Below are 27478 nucleotides of genomic sequence, written 5' to 3'. Positions count from 1 at the left end.
TAGAATGAAGACACGAGGTTGGCACAGATGAAGTGCTTCCTAGTAATTAAAAGGGGGTTTTATATTCTTTGTACGAGTCTTGTAAGGCTGGAATTCAAATGGCAAGTTGTGAGTCAGGGATCTTATTTGTGACTGTTAAGGTTATTGAAATGATTTCAGACAGTCACATGATGAAACCAGAGCAGGTTGTCTAAACATGTGAAATATCAGGGTGACTGAAGTGCATCAAAACTGTCAAGACGTCGTGAGCTTTCTTGAGTGCGAGTGTGAAGCAGCATGGGTATGCATGCCAAGATGTTGCTTGTGTTTGTCTGATGCTTGACTCAAGAGTTTGTGTGGAGTAATTAGTGTCATACTTGCTCCAAGGATCCTATTCACTTAAAAAATCAATGAAATAGCTCACTGTCCATTACTAAGTGACAGCTCGTAATTGAGAATTTAATGATGTTAAATCGCTGCAAGTGTGTTTAATAGGTCTACCAACAACAAATAAGAACGTGTGAGTGAGCCTGTGAGACGAGAGGCTTTCGGTTTAAAGAAAGGCTAATCTCGCAGACTTGATCGACCTGACGTGACTTAACACCAAGTTACAACAATAAAGCTAGTGTTCCTCATACGGCAGATGTTTAATGCAGTCTGCATTTGAATGATTAACCTTATCTGTTCCGATCGAATGGGATATGTAAAACAGTAAATGAGAAATATTTTAAGATGTTCAAAACCAGATTGTGTTAGCAGCATGAAAGAAAGACTGAATTGCGCACCGGGCCTGTGCAGTCATCCATTCATGAATCAATCATTTTGAAAGAAAAGTGCACTCAGAACAGGGAAGGCGAGGGGATGTGGCAGCTCTAGTGTAGCATTACCTTTGATGAAAAACACTCAAATTAATCTAATAAAAAAAAACAAAAAAAACTTGCAGACACATTATGAAAAGCCCTCCTGTTTTCTCAGTATTTAATTTGCAGACAAATTAAATACTAATTGATTTCTGGTCTTTGTATGGAACAGGTTAACCCCAGGTTCATATTCATCACAAGGCGGCACTGGGCTGTCTTGTGTTTTTTTTTTCTTTCTTTTCTGCACAGGAGCATTAAAATATATGGCAAGTATGATTAGTTTGATTTATGTGCGATGATATGCATTTCATTAACTTGAACTAAGTAATAACAGATTATGACAAAAGACAGATAAACAGGTGAAGATAATGTTTCATTGCTGTGAAACCATTCGGCTATATCCAGTTCTAAATATTTCATTTCTTCCTCTTTTTTTTTTTTTTTTTTTTTTTTTTTTTAAAGAAAGAAATATCTCAATATAAACAGTTTGTGTTTCCACATACAGTGTGGTTTCTTGAAAAAAATCATTTTCAGAGCAGCGAGCAATAGGAGATGTTTGCAGTCTTGTGTGTGAGCCAGCAGTTTTTGGCAGATGAATGTAGGGGGTTTATGTGCCAAGCACCTGGTCAAACTGCAAACAATGAGGGGCTTATGGATTCTCTTTATCCAACTACGACTGAGATGATACCTAGAACGTTAGAGCTCTTATGGGCCCTTTTTAAGAAATGCTGATGCACAATAATGCTCAGCACTTCTGGATGCTGCGGAAATGTTTTTAAGCTTCATATACAGTATGTAGTTGGAACTTTACAAGCTTTACTTTATTAACATATTAATGGTTCTTCATCTTACAGCGAGCGTAGTTTTGCAATATTTTATTTATAAAACTCAAATCTGAACAAAGAAAACAGCCTTCCAAGTTTGTCAAGCTCACCAACACAAAGGTGTAGCATCAACTCGCTCCTACACACAAAGTGAACGATGACTACTTAAAGAGCTGATTGAATAGTGATACTGCGTATGGGCAGCTTAGAAAAATATCTGCAAAACTGAGTTTCAGTGTGGAGGGTCTTGCTTGAGTCTTTAGCAGTGATCTAATAATGAGTTCCACAGATGGATTTGTTGGCTGGAGCTCTGCTGAGTCCACCGTGTACGCAGTAGAGAGTGTCAAAGTGTCTCCTGTGCAGGATCATCTCCAGGTTTGGGGAATGGATTGTGTCTGCCAGACATGCTGGCAGTCAGTGGGCCTTCTCTGCTGCACTACCTGGGCTGGAGCACAGCCAGGGTTAATTATAGGGGAGCTCCTGAGTCTTGTGTCACTAAGGATGGTAGACAGAATATTGTCATACTGCCATGTCCTATACAGAAAAGACAAGAGTAAAAGCACACCTGCTCAGCCGGAGTTTCTGCAGCATTTCTCTCCTCTACAGTCATTTCACTCCAGGTCTAAAATGAATAGTTGCCAAGAGCCAAATGACTGCGAGAGTGTGTGTTTGCTGGGTAAATCAGTAGTAATACCCCGATGCAATGACTTGTAACTTTCTGAGACTATAACATTTAAGTGGATTATTTTATTAATTTATAAATTTAAAAATGTATTTATTTATTCTTTTGTATTATGTTCGCAGACATTAAAATTTGAATTAAGTGATAGTAAAACTGCGGCTACATGTCAAGCAGGCTGCTTGTTACTCTGCGTCTGTTCAAAGTATTAGCATCTGAATCATGTTAACGTTTCCTGCTTTAAATCTGTAAATACAAGTCATTTGTCTATTCATATTTTTAAATTTGTCTTAAATGCTCTTGACAGGTACATGTGGATGTCCATCAGTCTATTGGCAGGACTTTAAATAAGTCCGCTGTATATTTAAGGTCGCCAGAGATTGGTTCCAAATATTTTTGCTGATGTTTTAGTGCAGCACCACTGTCCTCAGGCCAAAGTTTCCACTTGTACAAACGAAATATCAAAGCTCTCCTCTGGCACCAGTATGAACTCAGATGGTCAACTCTGTACACAAGGTATTAATAACTATCAGCTGACTAATGACAAAAATAATTCAATTCCTCATTCAGACCAGTCATTTTCTATATACACAAGAACACTGTCATATCCTGCAACACTGCAACCCTGCTGGTTCACTGCTGGTTCACTGTTGTGACCCAATGACCTTTCCTTTTTCCACCATCCCCAGGCCAAAATTTTCACTAGTACATAACATCTCTTAAAATCTAAAGGGCAGATTACCATGAACGTGCCTGAACACTGTCATACTCCCCAGAGGATCTCCGACCATTTGGTCATCATATGACCTTTTCTTCGGTGCCTTATGGACTTTTCTTTACCCGTGCACCTAGTTATCAACTTTGTACACAAAGTAACTGTTGGCCAAACTGTTGTGAATTCTGTTTTGAATATTAATAGTCTCCAGGGGATGAACCCTGAGTGATTATGGTTCCTTTAGTTCCACCCTTACAGCAAAGTTTCCACTCAAACCTAACATATTTTATGATGTTTTTGGCTGATTCCTGTTACATTTTCTGTGCATATTCATACTTTTCACATTAAAAACCCATTTGAACTTTGTGATTCAATGACCTGTTTTGTAGTACCGTGCTGAGGTCAGACTTTACATTTTTATCCCCCCCTGGCTGCACGGCTCTAGGAGCATCTCTCTGTTTGTCACTAACGGTTTTATATTGTGGGATGTAACCAACATTGCAGCTCCTTAGGGCAACTAGTGGGGCTTCAAATATTTAGTCTTGTTTAGTCTACCATCACGTATTAGGTGAAAAGGTCATTTCAGATGGTGCTGTTATGTTCACTGTTAATCCAAAGGCTCCAGCTCCCCTCAATCAGATTTAGAAGTGCATCTTAAATTGGTTTGTGACAATGAGACAAATTTGTCATTTGAGAATTTTCAAGGTCTTTTACAAAGTTTCCCAAAGTGAACAGTAGAGCTGGAAATCTAAAAGCAAGTTGTGCATCTATCAACTCGTATCTGGCTTTTGTTATAAGTTAAAGTGTGTTACTTCCCTTTTTTTTTTTTTTTTTGTAACTTAGACAAGTGTCTGGTCATGGCAAGCGGTGCACACTGGCCTAGAAAAAAAAGAACAGCTTGTGTTGCTGAAGTTTCCTCTCCTGTCTAGTTATTTTTAAAATGCCCCATTTCCGCCATTGTTGTGGCATTGTTTTGACCTTACACAGAACAATTTTCCCCAAGTCAAATTAGCTTTCACCATTCGAAGAAATGTTATAATATAATGGTTTGACGGTTCTGCCTGTAAAATATAAAGAAATGGAGGGCCATGCCACTGGGGTTAATAATATTCCTCCTCTTCAACAAGTACCTTGGGATCCTAAGTGTCCTTGAAAGCAAACGGCATCTCACTTATGCTGGGCATCTTGCAGCACTCATGGGTAATAGCAGTCTACTTTCCCATCTCACATTGTATCAGGCTGATTCACGCGCTTCCTCCGCTGGTAACATTAAAAAAGGTTGGTGGTAAAAAGATTGCTAAATGTTTCTCCTGCTGGACTTTTTTCAGACTTCCTAGACTAATAACCAGTGAAGATAATTGGTAAAATCCTTTTCTTGCTATTACTTATTATATAATCTTCTTTGTACATGAGAAAAAGAATCTACTGCGAGGGATCAATAGCAGCTCATCAGTCTTTCAAATGCACCAGCGTGAGAACTAAAGTCAGCCTTCATGCAAGTCAATGAGCACCTGGAGTGCTTTTCCCAGAGGCCACTAAGTGTGCATAGCAAGGGACTACCAGGGAACTGCAGCAAGGTCTCACAACCTGCTTTGATAGGACAGAGTCAGGGAGGCTTCGTGTGGAGATGCTGGGCCCGCCGAGGTTTACACCACCTGTTTGTTTCCCTTCTCCTGAGCGGTACAGATCTTAGATGCCGTTCTGTGCCCAGCCTGCCGGGAATTGGGGTGTTAGATACAACAAAAAAGGTGACTGAGCAGTGCTGAGTTCGGTATTATGATTTATTAATCTGCACTCCTTTAAATTCCAAACTAACAGTGTGGGGCTGTGATGCACACTCTGGGGAGTAATCTTGAAACACAGAACAATTCAGATTCACCAAAGTCTAGTCTTCTCTAACTGCTGGAGAATAGACAATATACTAGCACAGTGCAGCCAAGGGACACGGGGAACAAAAGCTCCAAAGCCAAAAGTTCAAGAAGGTCACGGACAAAAAAACTGGAAGTTTTTCTTTCCTGGTGGACTAGTTTTTAGTACTCAAGCAACAAGCTGACTTTGTATAACAAGCCATATGTTTTAAAAGCTATAGGAAGGGTTCAGCTACATCCAGTGCCACAGCAATGTGGGGACATGAATCATGGGCGTAGTTCCATCTTCCGTTGATGATTTTGGACATTTGCATCATGGTTTGAGTCTCGGTTTCAGAATTGTAACGCCCCTACTTTAAAGGTACTGTACACCAAACGAAGAGGAGCCTCTGATATCAAGTTTCAATGTGGTTTGTACTTTTAGAGGTGTGTTAATTTAGAAGTTGGGTATGATTACAGTTAATCTGGTCCCACCTGTGAGACTACAAAAACAAAAAAAAAAGTCAATGTCAACTGTTCTGGTACAGTAGTGGCCTCAGGTGTACTTTTCTACCGTGGAGATTCATCCAGCAGGGGAGAAATATTTTTTTTCTGCCAGACATTTCTTTGGCAATCTTTCACTATTTGACTTGGCTCTGCGTTTTCACTTACCAGCGCAGCCAACAAGGTGGTTAAAGAAGCAACAATGTTGAAGCATACACATGTCAGACGGTGTCAGATCATCATTACAACTTTCTTTTTTCAAATGACATACTGCCATGTTAAGTATTCATATTCCCAAACCTGTTAAGTCCGTTTCTAGATATGCACGATAACCCTGTGAAATAGAAGGTGCGCTGTGAATTTAAAGCACACCGCGGCCGTTTACCAAATATTTGGCCCTCACGCTCCATCATCCTCCACAGCACATTCTGTGCAGTGTAAAATTTCACTATCTCCGCAGAGCTGTCAGCTGCATCCCAGATCTCACTCTAGCTGCATATGAAGTCAATTATGTGCAACCATTCCCCCTTGGTAATACATAGATGTCACTTAGAATGTATTTCTTTTGGGGTTACTCTGATATCTTTAATATGAAGGCCATCCATCATTACAGATGTTGTGGTCTCTAGCCTGGTGTGTCAGGCGGTTACAGTAGTCATCAAAATGTGATGCATTTCCTAACAGAGCCAGCACCATATGGTGCAGTGTGTGTTTTTCTACGTGTGTATGTGTACAGAGGTAAAGTGTGTGTGTGTGTGAGCAACCAGGAACAATAAATGAGGATAAGTAAGAGTGATTCGGAAAATCTGGTCCTTTGGGTAGACAACAGGATTTCTTTCTTAATTTAAGTGTTTTTGTTATGAAAAAAAGTCTGTTACACTCTACAGCTTTAAGATACATAAACTGTTCATCACTGATAATTTAGTAAAACAAATTTGACATAATAAAAGAAAATAAAAAGGTCTGTCGAATAGCTTTATTTGTGCACAGCAAACTTTGCTGAAATATGATGCATATGTAGCTTTTCAAATGGCCACAGCATTAATAAACTTTACTCATTACACAGTGATAAGTGTGTGTGAATGTTGCTTTTGTACTGGCTGTGCGGAACTTCCTTTAAAAGTGCTGTGTAAGTGAGAGGGCATAGCTGGTCCTCTGTCCATTAGAGCAGAACCACTATCCTTCACCTGACAAAGTTTGGGAAAGGACACGGATGTTTCCAGTCTACTTCATAGAGTTCAGCCTAGCTCCGCCTTGGGAGCCCAAGTTTTGCGTTTGAAGAGTGGATGTGAGGGGTAAATGGGACGGGGGTGATGGGCCGGTGGGGGTCTGTATGAGCGGACACGGACGCGGGGATGTGAATAGATGGTCTAAAATAAGAAGTAGCCCCTCGGTCAGAGTCGTGGCAGATGGAGGCTCAAAGAATGAAATGATGCCAGCATTCTTTGTGCAGTCTGGTGCCAGCAGTGCACTCGATGGACCGCTTGAGACCGGGGTAGGGCCGATGTGATAAGACAGCTGCCTTAGCCTAACCTCCACAAGGTCATCCTGGCCAGAGCAGAGCAGAGCATGGCGCTGATGAGGGGAGGCACCCTGGATCTACAGAAAGACGGATGAGTTGAAAGTGAAACGAGTCATGATTTTTTAACTGTGGAACTTGAAAGATGCGCTGTCAAAGAAGCATTATTAACGTTTGCACAATTTGTGGAGAGTTCTCTTATGCGAGGGTGGCAGGAACTTGTATTGGTTGTGAAAGTTTTCAACATAAGCACCCTGTTTCTGAACTATGTTTTAAATGAGCTACCCAGTATATCAAAGCAAAAATTAGCATGGAGAAAGTTTGGAGGTGCTAATGACTTTGACTGTCCCTGTGGAAAGGCTTACTGTTCCAGAGAAGTTGTAGAGTAGTGTGTGTGTGTGTGTGTGTGTGTGTGTGTGTGTGTGTGTCTGCGTTACGGAGCGAGAGCAGAGTGTGATTCACTAGTTAATAAATCATGCCAGATGAGTTTATCATGGAGATACAGAAGCTCCTCTGGGTCCTGAGCTAACAGCGAGTATCTGGGAGCTGGTACAACACATGATGAAATGCTGTTGTCATGTATATCATTTTTATAGCCCCTAACGTTTTACCTTCATTGCTGTCAAAGGGGCAGGATGAGTGACTGTGTATCAAATATCCCAATGTGTTGCTTTAAGGAGGAGCCGGCTGACTTATCAAACTGGAAACATTTTGGCTCACGCGCTGCATTCACTGCCACAGCACCTTAAAATCAGTTTTTATCAGCTTAATCCGGTTTGATTATCTGCTGGCAACAAATTAACTATTCTTGTTTACTGTCATTGAGTTCTTCAATGAGTACTTGGTAATTCTGCTGAACTTTCTCATCTTTGCTTTCACAGGGGCATTGATAGTATCTCCCCAGTGTGCATTGAAGATGCTCTTATCTTTATGCAGCTGATGCAGCTTGTCATCCATTGGGGACTGTATTTGGATAATCATCATTAAATTGACTTGATGGGTTCTGACTCGGTGACTTAATAAGTAACTTGTAGCAGCGTGATTTCAGCATCGTGCTTAAATGAGAAAAGAGACCTTGATCATGTCAGTAATCTCGCTCTATTATTTTATTTTGGAATCATATTTCTTGGAGAAAAAAAAAAAAAAAAAAAAGGTTTTATTTTGAGGAGACCAAACTCTTTGGAATGACTTTGAAGGCAAGAGCGGGCAGTGCACCATTCCTCCTGCGCTCCTCACAGGGAATAAAAGTCAGTATAACGGCTATCTCAGCTAATGACTTGGGAGAACAAACCTTGGTCTCTTAACATCTAAGACTTATTATTTTTAGCTCTGGCCAATGCTAAGCTTATCCCTCTTACAGGCAGCACGTTTTGTGATATCAGATGTGGAAATTAAAGCTAAATGACTTAAGGGGAAGATTGCCCACACTGCAAGTAGGCTACCCTGACCTTCAATAAAGCTAAGCTTGACATGCCTATTTCCCCCCTTTTTTGCTCAAGTCTTTTCAGATCAGCGGACTTGTAACATGATGGCTTGGTATTAACTGCCATCAGTTTCCTACATTTCTCCAAGGTCCGTTTTTGCTGGAATTCATAGGACTTTTCCCCCCCAGATGACATGCTTCAAATTGCCCTTTCTTTCCCCCTTAAATGTTTCAATGTGATGCGTTCTGTTTCATATTAACATGTCAAATAATTTGAAATGAACTATGTGAACATGACTTTTTCATTTGATCAGTATTTAAATAAAAGGTTATGTATTAAAAACGGCATGATATAAACACAAGAGTGCAGAGGCCTCCACTGTCTCGTTTGCTGTTGAGCTTTATTTGGCCTATTTTTTTTTTTTTTTGATTTAGTTTTTTTTTTTTTTTTTTTTTTTCTTTCGCCCTGACCAGTGTCGCACAGATAGAGACGTAGAGCATTTTTTTGAGTTGACTGTCAGTGTTTTATAGGGATGTGTGTCCTTAATCATGCTCTGGCTTTTTGCATGGCTTAACGTGCAGGGAACACTTACATAAAAGCAAACAACAATTCTGTTTTGTAAGTTTAAGTGTCATTTTTGACCTTCTTCTTCAGAGCCAGTCAGGTGCGATTTGGGAGACTCGGGCGATAAGATGAAAAAACGGATTGCTGTAATATGTGTCACCCTTTCTGTACACTCCAAACTCTAAGCCACACTGCAAAATCTCATTTAAAAGTTACCTTTTATAACACTTGTTGGCTGTATTTACTGGCAGTTTATTTTGTATTTTGTAACACCTCAGTGGGTGGACTGTGTATACTATTTTGAGTTCTTTATTTTTTTATTTTATTTTTTTTATTTAATTTATTTATTTTTTAATATGCCCACTCTCACCTCTGTGCCTTCTGGTTCGCCGAAGAGCTCAGAGCTTCAAAGTTCCTGCCAATGTTTTTGACTCCTTCTAGTAATGAGATGAAGTACAGTACATAAGGGGAAGAACTCTCAAGATGCTTTTCCAGGGGGCTTTGGAATACATTTGGTAAAATGTTTATGATGCCAAAGACCAGGGCTGGCTTCTCATTAGCTGATCTACCCGTTGCAAGTGTTAGAGCGACATTAGTCTTTTGGGTTAATCTTCAAACGTTCCCATATTTATACCCATCAAATACCAGTGACTGCCTGCGACACCCTTGTGTGCATTCGGGGAACTTGCTTAGTTAAACGCCACAGAATAAATGCAGAAATGTGAGCTAAACTTGACAAGATCAAACACAGTGGTGAATGTACAGACGCTGGCCAGTGTTCTAAGTGCGCTGCATTATTCATGTTCTCCAACATGGGGTTCCTAATGAGAGTCTGGTGGCTGTTTTTGGAGTTAGAGTCATGGAAATCAGTGTGACCCGTACTCGAGTCTGTGGACAAAGCTTTGCGTTTGTGGTGCAGTGAAAGTGGAATTAAAGGCCGGCCAAGTTCATCAGCGCGCCAATTTAGTGCGAGTTTTGATTCAAGTTCTAGAAATCATTCACATTCATCACAGCCTCATGTCTTTTCAAGTCCCGTCTGTTTTATACTTTTGCCTTTACACTCATAAGTCATTATTTTAAGGGTAATGTAACATCAGAATAGGGGATGGTGATGATAATTAATGTCAGAAACAAGAACTTTCTGCAGTTTTCCTCAACAGTGATGCTTAGTTTTTTCCAAGCATAATTTTTTAACTTTTCTTAACAGCATAATAGGCCATGATATGCTGTAGATTTGACACTCCCTCCAGAGGGTTGCTCTCACATCAGACAGCTAGGGCCTGTGGTTAAATGCAAAATTTACTGCTAGCATTGTAATAAGCCAGTGCAACAAAATAAGGATTATCACCCTGCGGCGTGCTGGTTCAGTAGGAGGACGCTGAACCAAAGGCTGAGCATCCATCCTATTAACACCACATATCCCTTGAAGAGTAAGCAGCAGGCTGCAGCTGAGCATGTTGTCTTCATCCTTGAATCAGAACTGGCAATAACATATTCAGACTGAAGGGCCTCAATTAGACACTTTAAAACTCTGTGTAATTGGTGTCTTTCTGCAGATTGCCTGTGGATCTGTAGTGCTCAAATTAACACAGCCTTACTATATGTCTGTAATGCTGTGATTGTCGTGCAGTCTGCTGGTGGAAAGGTAACGGAGACACAGATTTTTTTAAAATCGTGTGCTTCGCTCCGTCAGGCACCTGCGCTCTAAGGTCCTGTATATTAGCGGTCGACCGATTACCGGCCTGGCAGATTATCAGATCCCATATTCAGCGTTTTTTTTATACCATTATCGGAATTGGAATTTTAACCGACTGTGCTTCCTTGGCTCTGATGCAGCATCCTCTCCCTCTCTGTAGTCACCTCTCGGTGATCTTGAGCAATGTCCTGCCAACAGCACCATCTGATTGGTTACATATCCCGGGTAATAGCCTATCAACAATAAGGCTACTGTGTACACAGAGACCATGGACAGAGACTGGAGAAGCCCCGGTAAGCGTGTGGAGCTGTGTGTCAAACGTAAGGAAGCAGACATTGCAATAAACATCACAATCCTCTTCGCTGAAGGTGCAAAAAAACACCACAACCTTATCAACACGTTCATTTGTTGTTCCGAGACACAATGAGCAAGAGAGAGCAGGAGAGTGAGAGTGAGAGAGGGGAACCATCGCTAACTGCTATGCTAAAGGAACTACGAGATCTGTATAGCGTGTAAACAACTGTGGAACAGAACAATTGAATACTTTGTTAGAAAGTTATGTTTTTTTACTTTACAGAGAGATGTTTCTGTTATTTAGCCGACCTTCAATGATACATATGGAGGAGCCAAAATGATAGAAACACCTGGATGCCAGGGCGGGTGTCATTAGACTTTATGTAGCAGTTATCGGTCTCCTTGATTACTAATAATCAATATTGCCCTGAAAAAACCACATTGGTGGACCCCTACTGTATATCTTACACTGTACTTATGTAACATAACTGCATATCTCTACTGCATGTAGTGTGTATTACACAATGTACAATACTGCGCACAGAGGCACACATCCAGACATGAACACACATGCACACAGACACTGGTTAAACTACAGGTCCAGATGACGAACTGAATGAACTATGTTTTTTTTTCCTTATTTTTTTTTTAAGTTTTATTCTAAACATTTGTTAAAAAAAAAAAAAAAAAATCACTTAAATCTTATCTTTAGATCTCAACATTGGTCCAGACATGTCTTTACTGTTTGCTGCTTTGGATTACTTCCTCTTTGATAGAACGACAGTAATAATGGAGAAAAGACAAAGTCTACCTATTCAGTGGCAGACATTCAGAGTTGGCTGTTGGTGTTGAGGCAGAAATGACTCATGTTGCTGTAATTGACAAATGTCTGGCACATCTGTTCACCAACGTCAGGATAACTATGGAAACTGCAGGAATTGATTTTGGCATCCTGCAAATTGTTTAACAGGCGATCACCAGTTACAACACTGATGGAAACCTTTGGAAAAGAACATTTCAAAAGAATCAATAGTAGAGGCTTTAAGGGCTGGGAAAAAGGTTTGGTTTTGGGTTCAGTAACAATTAGCGTTACTGCCAAGTTACTGTAAGTGCCCGACCTTTCTATTATTTTAACAGTATCCATGAGCACCTAGCTACAGTATGAAAACATCCTGGTCTTTGCAGTCAGAACTGTTTCCTCTGTCAGTATTAGCTCCATAGCAGCCCTTTGTCGCTTCACTCTGACTATGTAGACAGGCCTGACTGCTCTCCAATCCAAACATGTCAGCTTCACCGTGTCTTTTCCGTAGGCACAAGCAGCCCTCTGTTAGTCACTAAGGAACAAACACATGCGTATAGCAAAGAAAAGCCCCAACCTCTGCCTCCAGAGTGTGAGTCCTCTCAGTTTAAAGAGCACCTCAGCGTGGCAACCAGACCCTCCCAGGAGGAACCTGGTTAGTGGCCAGTACCTGCAGAGCCGACCAGAGTCCCAACAGAGCCCCGCAGCCGGTGGCTGATGGGTTATGTGAGAGCGCTTGTCACACTCACTGTGGTTAAGGAGACGCTGGGGGTCCAGTTCAGGCAGGGGGCTCTGCCCATGGATCAGGAGTTGGCCTCTGTCTCTTTGCCTCCATGCTGGCAACCTCATGAATGTTTCAGCGAACTGCTGTGAGATCTCCTCGAGCCATGCTGCTTCACCTTGCCACAGAGACACCGTCTCTCATCAAGGGGGCTGAGATGTGGTCAAGCAGATGCAGATATTGAACTTCCTGGGGGCTGCTTTCGTCTCTTCCCCCTAGTGTATAGAGAGGCAGGTGGGATTAGAGCGCTCGGGCATCCAGCCTTCCCCCTCTCTCTCTCTCTCTCTCTCTCTCTCTGACTGTTAACAATCCCCGTATCAAAATCCTGTCAGCACAGTGCTTTGTGTCTTCCATTAGCATTTTGTTGTGGTGTGCATCTTGAATGGCTCGGTACGCTTCTAGAACCGCTCAATCTGGCAGGCGTCTTAAAAAGGCGATACACTCAATACTAATGAGGCTGCTTTCATACTAAAACTGCATGCGCACTTTTGTCACTTTACAATTCCGCTTCGTTTTTCCAACCTCATTCATTTGAGCCATGACAAGTGGTTTGCTGTTGACAAACTGACACGAGCAATAAGACACATTAGCGAAAGAAATTTGCCTTTGTGATTTCCTCACCAGTTCTGGAAAACAGCCATCACTGACTCAGTACACAGTTACAGTATCGTGGCGCTCACACGTTATTCACGCGCAGTCAGCAGGGGTGTCTCTTTTTCTCCCTGTGGTCATTGACTTCAGCTTGTAAGCTTCCTGTTTCCGATAATTAAAGGTGAAGTGTGTGTGCAAGTGTGTGTGCGAGTGCGCGTGCGTGTGTAAATGAAAGGGAGGCTAGATCATGAGTGTGCTGCTCGACTATAGACTCTCCTGTGTGAGTGCAGTGGTAGCCTTTGCCCTGTAGAAAGCGCTGGCTGCTGCTGCTGCTGCCCACTCGCTGACTAAGTAAAGGCTAAATTTGCATAATTATCTGTTTAATTGGTGGGCCATTGCCAGAATACAGTCCTTTTTTTTTGTGTGTGTAAGCTGTGGAGTCCACACTAAATTTGTTACAAAGATATGGGGGTAGAGATTACAAAGCAAGCAAACTGCCAGCTCATGGCTTTCTTCTGCTTAACCTGATAATCGTTTGTGCTCATAAACACTTTTCTGCCCACGCACATTTTTGTGAGATAATTTGCCAAATGATTTTAAAACAATCACGTTGCTCTGAAGTGACAAGAGTATCCGCTGTGACGAGAGGCGTTATCGTGTTACTTAAAATAAAGTAAAGAGTTTTAGGAGGAGGAAGGAGTTGAGTAACGTTTACTGTACTACTAAGTGCAGTTAAATATTATTTTAGTGCCAGCGGCATCTTGCTCGAGGCATGTGAGGCAGCTAACTAGTATAAGTTGTTGACATGAATGGTAATAATTAAGAATAGATATGAACTTTTTTAATAGTTGTTATGGTGGTTGTCTCTCTGCTGAATGAGCAACACACGGCGGCGTCCCATCTGTGTTTTACAGTCCAGTGACAGTGGAAAAGCATTAGTGCCCCACCCCCTCACCCCCCACCCCTCTCTCTCACACACACACACACACACACACACACACACACACACCCCCATCTCCATCCTGTTTTCATCTCCCAGGCTTCAGCTGTGGCCCTGTGAAATGCTCTACTACTGAACAATTAACTGAGAGACTGTGAACTATGATTCATGTAATTAATATTTTGTGCAGTAGAAGTGGAAGAAGGAATTGAAAAAAAAAATACATAAAGCTAATTTTAATTGAATCAATCCCTGGGAACAGGTCAGAGGAGCAAGAAGAATTTATCTCTGCTATCCGATTCCCATTGGCTGGTGCAGCCATGAAGGTGCGCCTATGATTTGTTTTTCTGAATAATGTTGTGGACACTCTCAGCCTCCCTCTGAGAGACGGTATTCAAGTATGCACTTATCTTTTCTCCTCATGCTGGCCGTGGTGTAGTGGGAAATGCAGTATTTAGGAGGAACTATGTGAGAGACTGTTGAATCAGTAACTTTGTTCCAATGCGAGCTCTGCAGGGTGTTGTGCTTTGGCATGGAGTCTCAGTTTCTCTCAGTGGTGAAGCTTGCGATCACTCTGTGTGTAGGCTATCAGTGGTGGGTAGAGGGCTCCTTTGAAAGTGACTATAGTACGAGTGTTTGTGCCCACTGCTGCTGCATTTGCTGCGCTGGGCAGCCTCTGATCAGCCTGAGCCTTGCCTGCAGAGAGCTGGCGCAGCCTCCAATCCTATTCTATGTTCAAAGGTAAAGCAGACCTCTCATAGGCCCTGTCTTTGATGTGCTCTTCGACACCAGAGTCATATCTCTGCCACTGCACATCTCCTGGCAGATGACGAGAGCCAGTCCAAGGGAAGGAGGGAAAAAAAAAACAAAAAAAAACTTAATTTGCAATACACAATGCATTTCTACAGACATGGTTCATATTCAATTGCAGGCCTGTTTCTTGAGCCTGTTGGTATTATTTACGAGAAGAGCGCGACAACAGCAGCACAAAGTGGAGAATTAAAAGGGCTGCTGCATTTAAGCCTCCAGTGCTGGTTGGTTGAGAAGCTGAGCCAGGATTAGCACTAGAACAATGGTTCCCTCACAATGAGCATCCTCCATATAGCACATCGCTGTATCTGCTGCAGATGGAAGGCTCACCTATAAGCATCCAAATGAGACTGAATTCACTCTGTTTGTTCATCAGTCTTTTACCATACGCATCATTTAGTGTGATATACTGTTTCTCGGCCAAACTCCCCAGCGCCCATTTTGCAGCTCCGCTATGGTGTTTAAATTAGCTGAAGATAATGCAAATGATCTCAACAAGGGGTTAAATTTAACATCTCCCTGCTTTGTTATGCAGTTTGCCAAAGACGGAGCATAGAACAAATGAAATCAAACGCGTTTTGGCGCAAGAGGTATATGACCACCGTGGCATCTCCTAGGAGCAACTGTCTTAATGATTTATGCCGCCACAAAGACCTCAGAGAATTAGCAGTTGAGGGTGATATTCACGCCGTCGTTTCAGTGTTGCAAATGAGCGTCCCGTGGACGCCTAATAGGAGGAAGCGGAGCTGAGGAAAGCGGAGAGATGCCCCTTTGCCGCCTTCATCGGGACATTACGCCAGTTTTGAGGAAAGGGGGCTGTATTCCCTCGTTTCTAGTTTACAGAGGAGACAGTCTAAACACTTGGGTTTGGTTTTCCGAGCTATCACATCAGCCATGAGGTTGAGTAACTGGAGTTTTGAGCTTGCAAAGAGTGAGTCAGTGTTCAAGGTTTATTTATTATTGGTTGTCATGAAAACAAAGCAGCAGCTATGGAATAGACATCTTTGCACAGGCGACACACCCACGTCACAGTTCAGCTTGGATAAAGTCAGCTCTGATTGTGCTGTGGTGAGGAATATACTGTAGATTTATTCACATCTGTCCTTCCAGTCAGTGGATTTCCTTTCTGATTCCTCGGGGTAATATATTCTCTGGCTTTGCATACACAGAGTAATCAGGGTGGGTGTCAGTTTTCATCTACCCCACACTCATTGTAAATGCTTACCTTGCTTGCTGTTAGACAAGTTGTCATGATGGGCTTGTCTAAAGGCTCGATCATCACAAGTGGGATTTTGAATGAGCAAGAGATTTGCTGCATGCCACACCCGTGCACTTTGGTGGAGTGCCAAAAAGTACAGTTTTGATGTGGAAAAACACCTTGAAAAGCAGTAGTTAATCCTCCGTGATAAGCTCTTTGTCAGCTGTTCGTGTTACAGGAACAGTCAAGAGATTCCAATCCTTACACACACGCACACGCGCCAAAGTCAGGATTATAGCAGGTTTTGTTTGCACATTGGACACAAGATTGAAATAGATCCTTCTGAATGAATTGGTCTTTACCGAGAGGGATGCTCGAGTGGAAAATATCTTCCATTTGATCTCAGGAATCATGCGCGGAATACTTAGCGTTGCTATACAATTACAGGACCATATGTGTGCAATTCAACAACCTCTTGGTTTTGACGTCATCTCATTGCTATTTGAACCCAAACATCGTGTTCATGTTTGTGAAACACTTTCTGTCAGAAGTCCTGCTCAGATATTCCAAGCGTCACCCATCGGTGCTGGTCACCCCCCAGAATGCAGAGCACTCCGGTGCCACTCAGGATAGAGATGAGGTGCAGCGCAGCATTGTATTTGAATGTTTACAATGGCAGACAAACGGCATCATATCAAATAGCTTTCAGGCATTTATCTCACAAAATAACTCAATTCGCAACATGCTGTAGCTGTTTGTTAGCGTAAATGTGATACTGACAATAATCTGACACGTTCATTTGTGCCAACTGTCATTATCGCCTCTTTCCAGTCTCAACACTCACATCTGTTTGATCATCCCTTAACAGCCTAAATCAGTAATCGTCTGCAGTTTGTGCAGTGGGGTGTGGGGAATGCGCTACACACCTGAGAGGGCTTCGGTGCTCTTTTACCTACTATAATGAGGTCTATAGTTGAAACAATGCGTGATCGGGTTGTCTTTAAAAATCGCTTTACTTAAAACTGAGGTCACTGCAGGAAACATGCCATGCTTAGTCAGTTTCCTCTGTGTTCTGTAATGCCACAGATGTGGGATCACCACATCAAAAGACAGAAAATCCTCTGCCTGCCAATGGCCAGTGACTTTGTCAGGCTCCTTTTCAGAAATGGGATGACATCATAGACATCTATAAAAGAAAAAAAAAAGAAATATGGGTGTAGTGTCTGTGATGTCACTCATAGTTTTCTGAGCGGATTTGGTGCGTTGTTTGTTTGTTATCAGAGCCAAAAAATGCCTGACTTTGACTAAAAGGAAGGAAGTCTGAAAAGAGCCGAGGTGTAATAAGCAAGCAGCAGCCATGACAGCTGAAGGTTGATCATCTGTCAGTCAAGCACATGCGCTCAATACACCCCAAAACATGCCTCTGTTTAATTTTTAAAGCTGTGCTAATCAATAGCTTCTTGTTATGGATCAAATGATTGCTTGTAACCTGAATGGGTGACAGAGTAACAGAGAATTAATCACTGACTCTGAAGTCCCCCTCAGCTCTATGGAGCAGTTTAGCATCTTTTAACTAGCTGTTCTGGTTTCACGGCCTGCAACTTTACTGTTTTGGTTCACTGTCAACACTCTCATCAAACTCATTTCTAGCCACAGCACACAGCTGCTTTCATTAACCCTCTATGCACTACCTGCCCCACACCAGACAGCAACGTTTCAGACTAGCTGATGAACATAATGGATTTAGCAGCTAAAGAGCCAGACATATTTCCACAGAAGTTAGTGGAGACCAAAAACAGAGCTAAAAGCAGGTTAATGTTGCATTTTAATTCTCCTAGTTGGACAAAAACACATTTCCAAATGAATACTAATGTTTCTCAGTGTCTGCTGGATGTGTAAATAAGCAAATGTTTGCTAACACGCTTGCCGTATCAACTTTACAAAGTGAGTATATATCAGTGTTATGTTTACAGCTCGGTCTGCTGCCACAAAGTGGCCTGAAAACACTATAATAGCAGCTTTAATATCTTCATAGTGTAGCTGTGATCCTGAGAATTGCCCACAACACACACAGGACCAGAATATTACAACTAGAAATACTTATTTCATGGTTTTAGAGAGAAGCTGAGGGATTTTTTTTTTTTTAGCTGACCTCGGTATAGTCAGACTTTTCTGAGAGCCAGAATCTCGCGGCCAGGAAATGAAGCATTGGCTATATGCGCCATTGCAGTCCAGCAGAGGTAGCTCCGAGAAGGTTGTAAATGACTTTGGGCATGAAGGGTATAATTTCAGTCCAACAATGAGCATTGCACTTCTTTTGAGCATAAGTGAATATTAACTTCCCGTCCTCTCTTCCTCTCCTTTGCATGTTCTCAAGATGTCCAGCTTGCTGTGTGTAAAGTATACAGTGCCTTTTTTTTTTTCTTGCAATGTTTGTTTCCATCTAAAGCGGTGATAGAAATTAGATACGCAGGCATAAGATTTGTTCAGTGATCAAACTTATTGACTTACCAATGCCTCTGTATATGTTCAGCAATCACCATAACAGGAAATAATGTGGAAAATTACACCTCTACTACATCTCCTCCATCTATTTTATTACCTTATAATCTCCTGGACAGTGTGGAGCTTTGCAGCGACCAGCGCATTTAAACCCTTTGGAACCAATTGTAGGAGAAAGGCTGTCTTGGGATGCCCTCAGTGGAGAGCAGCTAGGCTCATTAGTTAAATCCCCACCGTGGGCTAATACAGCCCTCTAGGAGCGAAGGAGAGAGGGGGAGAGAAGAAGACATTTCTTTGACTCCTTCTCAGGGGTTTCTTTCCCACATTTTCTTGCATGCATCAGCAGCTAAGAAGGTGATGCACGTTGCCGGTTTTGAAGCCGCCTTTAGCGTTCTATTGAAGCCCTTTTATTCGGGGGGTTTCACAGAGCTGGGTGCAGTGCTGGTGGTCAGAGATAATGAATCTATCTCGATCAGATTACAAATGTTGTCAAGGTGTTTACTGCAATGGAAAATGCAAGCATTTTAAAAGTGTTCTTTCCATGAACTTTACATTTTGAGAAGGTCCGGTCCAGCCCAGGTGATTACGGACAATTAACAGAATATCAAAGTGTGGTTCTTCACAATGTGCCTTAAAAATGCATGCAATCTGACCTTTTCCATTAGTAAGTGAGAGTGAAACTCTTGTTTTGTTCATAATGATTGGGGAACTGGAGGCCACAATGCAGGCAGGTCCCCACTTAACCAGAATTTATCTTTTTGGCAGTAAGAGGAGGGGTTTTGAGTGCTGTTATCTATGGCCTCCCCCTTGAACAAGTAAACAGCCCATTTATTATTAACTCAGGTTTAAGGTAGAGCATTAATCCTCTCTGACAGTTTGCCTACTTGTTAAGGCAGCCAGTTCTTCCTCCACAGCAGATGGCTTTCAGCTGCTGTTAGTCTACTACGCAGCCCCACTAGATAAGAGCTGAGAACCCTCTAAAGTTTGTGCTGCATTGTCTCGATCTGCAATGAGTTAATGTAAAGCAATTACATTTATCGGTTTTAAAGGTGCAACTGTTTTGCTGATACCAAGATCTCGCGCACACTGTTCATCAAAGTATCCTGCCACATGTGTAATTCATTGTGGGGGATTTTGAACAGTCCCTCACAGATATTTCATCTCCGACTGATGCAGCAGCACCTGATTTTTGGTCAATTGAAATGTTCACTTTGAGTACACTTCATCATAAATTTCAGACACTGGAACTGGCTGTGGTGTGCTCCCATTGGATGACATAAAGTTTGGCCCCTTCTTCACTTTCCCTGCTGCTGCTGTTGATAATTGCACAAGAGCTCCCATAGAGCCAGCTGTTAAAGTGTGTCCTGGCTTGAACTCGCAAACTGAGTCACCCTGACAATGGCTTGTCTGCTTTCCCCTTCGACTTGTCTGCACAAAATCCCTTTTACAGCGGGACAGTAGAACGACGTCTGTGAGTCTCAGCAATTCAACAGCAAGGTTGTTTAGTAAAGATACATGCTCTGTCTCATGTCCTCCACAGTATAAGGGAGATATAGCCTTGCTCCCCTGTTCTCATTCAACTCTACACTTGAGAATACTGGCTGAGTGTTTGTGCTTACAGAGCTGATGTTATGGTTGGAAAGAGACGGTATTGTGTAGAAAAAGAGGGATGTCCTTCTATTTTATCAGTATGTATGCTTAGGACTCAAAACCAGGAAATTCTATCAGTGGACAGGTTAGAAAGGCAATGCAGACTTTAGTACACTGAAGAAGGGGATATCTGTTTGCTCTCCATCAACACGGTAGCACATGAATCAATGGAAGCCTGTGGGAATCAAGTGTGAAGCTGGGAGAAAAAGAGGCGAGGGAGGGAGGGAGGGAGTACTTTCCGACTTGAAGGCCCTGTCCCTTTTTTTTGAGTAGTGGTAGCACTCCCTGTGTGACACTGCCAGTGCTCTGCGAGGAGGAAAAAGGTCCTCCTCCTTTTTTTTTTTTTTTTTTTCTCTTTTGCCTGTAAGATTGAAGACAGAACTGACAGTAGAGCTAATACTAATAGTTTATAGCTTGGAACTAAAGACAGACACTCCAAACGTCTGTGAACTATAGTGTGTCTTCTGCTTCAACATCTGGCTCACAGTTTTTCCAGCACTCAGTTTACTTTAGTGACATAAGGCACAAAGCAAAAATGATCAAAATGTGACAGAGACATTTAAACAATTTAATTCCCACCTGATACAGCATAGCGAGTCTGACTGTTATAGAATATGCAAGTTAAAAATAACTGAATGGCATGAAAGTAAACAGTTACAGTATTTCTCTGGAATATATCTACACACTTTTTTTTTTTCACAGAGTATCTATACATTTCTTTTTTGTAATCTCAAACAGGGCGCGCAGCAGTAGGACTAGTATAAAGAAATTGTTTGATTTTAATGAATGCAGCTCTAATTCCCTCTTCATCACTGATTATGAAGGGGGAAATGTATCCGACCACTGCTGAGAAAAATCAGCAGGCATAAAGAGACGCATGAATTATGACATGAAGATAATTCTGTCATTCTTTTGGCTGTTTCACACATTCATTTCTGCTCTGTTGGTTTCAGAGAAAGAACGTGAATGTTACACAATAGAGGATCGGGTTCAATTAAGCAACTTTTTCCAACTGAAATGTACTTTCTCTAAGCCACTAAAACACTTCAATACTGCCGTATTCAGCATTCATGCCATGGCAAACATAGAGGATTGTCTTGTACAAACAGTTTTGCCCAAAATTGGGTCTTTTCCAAGATTTGAAGTTATCCGTTCAGAAGTGCCGTGGCATTGTGAGCACACGGAGCAGGAAAGGAAAGATTTGTTGGAATCACCAGCTATCCAAATGAAATGGAATATCTTATTTTGTGGGCATGCTTAATTTGGATTAACCATATGAAAGCAATTAAACGGAGGCTTCCATTTACGGGATAGCGGGAACAGAAAATGTCAATTTAACTGTTACCACTGGAAAGTATGAAATAAGGCTGAGAGTTGTAACCAGGCTCTGCTCCTATTCGTGTGTGTGTGTGTGTGTGCGTGTGTGTCTCTGATGTCACCCGCAAGGTCACATAGAAGGCACTACATCCTTCAGCTCATTCAGCTCCAGGTTTTACCCCACCCCTCGGCAGACAGACCCACACTCCATAGCCAATGAGTGGACGAGTGTCTCTGTTTGCATGTGCACGCCTGTGTGTGTTTCCAAGAAAGCCAGAGAGAGAGAGAGAGAGAGAGAGAGAGAGAGAGAGAGAGAGAGAGAGAACCTGAATTTTCATGTGTATACCACACAACAAATGTGACACAGTGACAGTGTGCGTGCGCAGCCAAGACAAAGACTGCTTACACACACACCAGCACACACTTTACATCCGATGATGTTTCTCAAAACCTCACTCTCAAACTGAGATGCTGTGTTTGTGTACCATGGCAGCTCGCCACGGTGAGATCATTACCCACCATGCAAAATAATTGTATTTATATTCTAAATGGTCTGTTTAAGTAAAGAGGCAAGTGGGAAAGCTAAAACTGCAGCGTGGTAAATGTGTGCTGCTATTGCACGCCACAGGCAGCGCATTTCCTCACCATCACCTCAGACTCACCTCGGCTCTTCAGTTAGACCAGACCGCAGGAAGCGACACATGACCAATAAATAGCTAGAAAATAGTAGGGGTGCGGCTAGCAGCTGATTGCGTTATTGATTTAACTGATTGTATTTTAATTAATAAAATAAATGCTCATCACAGATTGCAAGATGTTTACACACCACTGGAAAAAAAGTTTTAAACATGCAGCAGTGATTAGTCAAATGTGGGGTTGACTAATCACTGCTGCACTGTTACAGTACCAGTCATTATCGGTGGTGATAATGGCGGGATCCTGTGTGTACATGTGTAAATCCTTTTTAGCTGAAACCGGCGTTTTAATGACTGGAGCATTTTTTGGTTGTGCTCATCAAACAGCACCAAAAGCAATGGTGGGAAACAACAAGGCCTAACACGTAGTGTGGTGACTATCACCCTTTTGTGTTATGCTGCTTTCCTCAGTATACGGCTAGATGCTATTTTATTTTAAAAGTGTGCTGATCTTTTTCTTAGTGTCAGCCTATCCCCTGAAAAGTTCAAAGCCAGAGGTGTGTTAGTCAGTCTCTCAATATTTGCCAACCTCCCCGCCCTGTCTGTGGCTGTCAGTCCCAAGCCTGTTTGTTCCCACTGAAGGTGTAAATCTTGAAAAATTACTTACAAGTATATGCTTTTACTTTTACCTGAATGCCCTAAAACATCTGGTCTTCACTTCATTGTTGTGTTTCATGGGATATACTGACAGTAAGAAAAACATAGAATCTCCCCAAATGTAGACACGAATGTTATGAAGGAAGTGGGACCAACTGACGGGAAGGAAGGCGGGCAGGAGTTATAGCAACAATGCCTGGACACCCTAACATGATGTGGCTTTGCATTTAGTATACCATTGTTGCAGTTAAAAGATATGTGGCAGAGGGAAATAAATATACCTGACATACGGCTGTGTTGTAAATTACACATAAAGTATTATAATGATGAAAAAGGCCTTAAAAAACAAACTCATAATGACAAAAAAGTGAATGATGATGAATATAAAATTGGTGACAACTAAAATAAACCTCTTTTAGTGGTGAAAATGATTATAATGTACTAAACATTTTAATTCTAAGAGTTTAAATATCGTGTGCTCTGCAAAGACATGGTAGTGTCCTTCAGCTCTTGCAGCTTACTCATCCAAATCAACACTCTACAGCTACTGAGTGCATTAGAGTGTCGGTTGTACATGTGTGAATGTGTCAGGAGAGATAGAGACTGAATTTGTGAGGCAGAGTGCATAAATGTGTGACACCAAGTGTGAGTGTACATGTGTGAGAGTGAAAAGGTAGAGAGGATGCATGTGTTTCAGTGTTAGTGCAAGACCGTGTGCGCATGTGTGTGTGTGTACATACTTGTCGGTATACAGTACGGTGTGTGTGAGTTAGAGTGTGTGTGTGTGTGTGTGTGTGTGTGTGTGTGTGTGTGTGGGCCTGCTCTACACTGCGCTGGGGGCCAAAACACTAGAGATTGCTTTGATCTGGATTCTCTGTGTCTCGTCCAATCACAATCATGTCACCGGCTCCCCACGGCAGGAGCGACTCATTCATGGTGCAGAGAGGAGACCCTCCTGCATGTTATTACTTTATATACACTTCATTTTACAAGAACTATGCTCACAAAATGGCTTCATCCATATCCCACAGAAGCCTCACAATACTGACGGACAAAAGGATTTTACAGTCACTGGCAGGGATGTGGCAAACAACCAGATATGTTTATATATGCATTTAGGAACAGCGGTAAATTTGATAGTAAAGGCAAAAAAGACCAAAAAAACAGACCAAAGTATCAGAAAAGTTCGGGTAGGTTTGTGCACAGTGGATTGGGTCATTTAGGGCAGAGGCATGTTAATTTGCTGGAAAGAAACTGGGAGGAAGACTTAAACAACCGACAACACTGAAATATTCATGTGCAGTTGAAACTTCAGTCATCCATAGAGGTCTTTTTGAAATCTATCCTGCAGTCACACGCTTTAAACTGACGGCTTTCTAGAATGATGTCCTGAGATGCAAAGATGCAAACTTTGCCTCGACCCTGTATTGGAAAAAAAAAAAAAAAAAATTTCTTTCTGACATTTGATTCACATTTTAAATATTTTCTTTAACTTGATATAGAAAAAAGCTTGTAATGCAAGAGATGCAACATATCTGGACTGCAGCCTGCAAGAATGAGTTTTTACCCACACTCAAAATGCATTAAACCGAAATTAAGTGCCTCGATGTGAAAGCACAGAGCAGTATTTGTTTAGATGGCTCTTAAAGTTAGATGAAAAGACAATGCAATCAAAATAGATTAGGGAATTTAATGTGTCTTCCTTCTGGCTGTTTCGAAACTACAACTGTGCAGAAGATTTCTTTTAGTCCAGCTATGAACTGTCTATTAAAACAGTATGGATATTGCCCTAAGGGTGCAGCATAAACAAAAGACATCTCAACGCATTTACAGATTGTTATTGCACAGTAACTTCAACTCACCGACATGCTGGGGAGAAGGAAAAGCAGTAAAGTAACATTCATATTTAATTTCTTCGACACGGACTTTTAAAGTTCATGTGAAAAAGCATCTTATACACTGTATAACACTGCAATTCTAATTTCCTCTTGCCTTGAAGCTTGAAAATGGAGGAGGCACTAAGTGTGTTTCCATCCACCTGTCTTCATGAGCATTTTCATTTTGTTCTTTAAAAAATTCTGAACATTTTAAAAGGTTGAAATAATACGAAAAAGTTTTGCACTTGTTAGAAAAGTGGTGTTTTGAAAAAATGTGACAAAGTGCAATCGAAAACAGACTTTGCGGATAAATGTGTATATGAAGAACACACAAGCTTCCTCTTCTTACGTTGGATCGAAGAAGATATTGTAACGTTCTTCATATTCATACATGAATTTGAACATAAATGCTCTTGTATATTTCCATTACGTTTTCCATTGTTTGAGCTTTCGCCTGCGTTCTCTTCTTGCACCCTATTCCGGTTTCATGATTTGATAGCAGCCTTTATTAGTGCCACCCACTGTTTACCTTGATGTACCCAACTCCTAATAGTCACATAACGGTAGTAGATGGAAGAGATTGTTGTCATTTAAAAACAACGAGCCCATAGGTCGTCCGTGCCAGCAACCTATGAGTGGTATTGTTGTTACCATGACTTTGAAGATCCAGTATACATGTTTGTACGCTTGTAGGTCGTATCCGAGGATAGAGACAATCTCGTAAGGACAAGGACTCGAATTTATTTAAAAATAATTTTCTACACTTGGGTGGAACAAATTTGACATTGCCAGTCTCACTACGATAAATGAAATGACAAATTAAACAGCCAAACTGGACAGCTCCATCTGGCGGACAACACAGAGGACATTTTTCCAAAAAACCCGTGCATCGTTACGTGCCCCAAAGTAAAAGGGAGTTCGATTTTAAATGTCAGTTCATGTGAATGTAAATGGAGAATGGCTTGTCATTGATTAATTCAGCAATAATTAATTTATCTTTTAAAGTAGATAAAGCATGTGGCTATAGGGCAGAGAAAATGCAATAAACAGTGGGACTTTAATTAATATATCTGTGCGGTAATGACATTTTTATTTGGATAAACTATAATCATGGCACAGCAGTCATTTTCTCATTTCCTTTGTTGTTCAAGTTTCAGACACTGTCATTTGGCGTCTGAAATTATATATTTTCTTGAATTCAGGCAGAAGAGTAATAGGGGAGTCCAGAGAGTGACAACCTGGCAGAAAGACAGATTTGTTGATAAGAGAGGCGTTGACACTGAGTGATGGGTAGCAAAATTGTCGGCTCCCATTACCTTTTGGAATTGAAATACATGTTGTGTCATATCATTTGTTTTCATGGCAACTGTAACCCTTACTCAACATAGGGGAGAAAAAAACAAAACTTTCATCACCTGACATTGATTACTGCTGAAAAAAGTGAGCAGCTTCTAGTGGACCAAATTTTAAGTATCCTAAAGGGATCACAATGAGAAAACATGATCACATAACTTTAGATATAAACATGATAATACAGTATATATCAATTGTGCTTTTGCTATTTAAAACCTAGGACATGATATGATTGTACATTCAGTAAATGAAGCTATTCGCACAATATTCTCCAACTCATCAGTTGGTGTTTAATTTGTCTTTATGCAAGAAGCTAACACTGATGATGAAACAGCAAAATAAACTGATGCTCTATCCAAGCACTGCATTAGGCCTTTTTATTGGACTCATATTATATGATCACAGGAGAGCAATAGCCTGGAGCAAATTGATTAGTTCAAAGAGGCAGTGGGTAAAAGAAAAAAAAAAAAAAAGAAGAAAATTCAGCCATTCAGATGGCTCCTTGTTACTAGACACGGGGACCAGCCAATGACGAACGTGGACTTAGCATTCAGTCCAAACACCTGTCTGACAGCAACAGCTTTTGCCCACTAGTGTTTAACATGTTGGGGGTAAAGAGCTCCCGAAACGAAAATGCAAATAAAACTATAATGCCTTCTCCATGCTTTGCAAAACAGAGAGGGCTTGCATCTGTGGGAGGGGTGGGATGTCTAACAAGAACTAATGCTGTTTATGAAAGCAGTGTTTTTGCATCTAATCACAATGTCTATTCCCATGGGCCTGCTAGTTCTTCATGCTTCCCTTCAGACTGGTAGAGCACCTCTCTTCCAGGAGTGCTGTATTTTTAGGATGTTGTGAAGCTTCCTCAGCTGCATACAGAATGAGATGCTCGCCTTTAGGGGGATGTCGAGTTTGAAGATGATGTCCTTTGGATTTGATTAATTCAGTAACGGAGAGAGAAGCTGTCCCTGACTCAAAATAGACTCCCTTTAAATGACTATATTGCTGTTGTTTTCTTACTTTTCACTGTTTGGTCTCGTTGCCACTTATCAGCGTATCACGACAGGAGGCAAATAATAACTTGTAGGGCTATCAGTGACGGGAGCCTGTTTATGAGTGAATCTGCCTGCGTGCGCACACATGCGTGTGTTTTTGCATGAGTAGGGAAAAGAGTATGCTCCGCTCAGAGAAGCCTGTCGCCTTCTTAGCAGTAGTCTCTTTTCCCCCTTCTTCTCTATACCGTGCTGCTTCTTGTCTCTGCTGCTGCTGCCACACTTGTCCAGAGCGCAGCCCTCTGAAGTTTACCTGCCTCTATTCAGACCTGATTCCCTTGTAGTTTATTCTATAGTGGTATGAATTGTGATGTTAAAAGAAAATATTAGTCACAGGTTGTGCTGAAAAAGACCAGTAGGAAAAAAAAAAAAAAAAAAAAAAAACCCTCACAATTCCCCTGAAAGATTACA

The 27478-nt window shown here is 41.5% G+C and overlaps 1 protein-coding gene across 1 annotated transcript in view; it reads left to right on the top strand.

Moving 5' to 3' along the window:
- roraa (RAR-related orphan receptor A, paralog a) overlaps window positions 1–27478 on the top strand; it is a 177513-nt gene that overhangs the window by 17844 nt on the left and 132191 nt on the right. The gene's annotated exons all lie outside the window — the stretch shown is intronic.

This window comes from Seriola lalandi, unplaced genomic scaffold (assembly GCF_002814215.2).
Source record: "Seriola lalandi dorsalis isolate HSWRI2012SDOR001 ecotype SW California unplaced genomic scaffold, Sedor1 jcf7180002054682, whole genome shotgun sequence".
Taxonomy (NCBI): domain Eukaryota; kingdom Metazoa; phylum Chordata; class Actinopteri; order Carangiformes; family Carangidae; genus Seriola; species Seriola lalandi.
The sequence above is the reverse complement of the archived record's forward strand: the minus strand, read 5'-3'. Positions and strand labels throughout refer to the sequence as shown.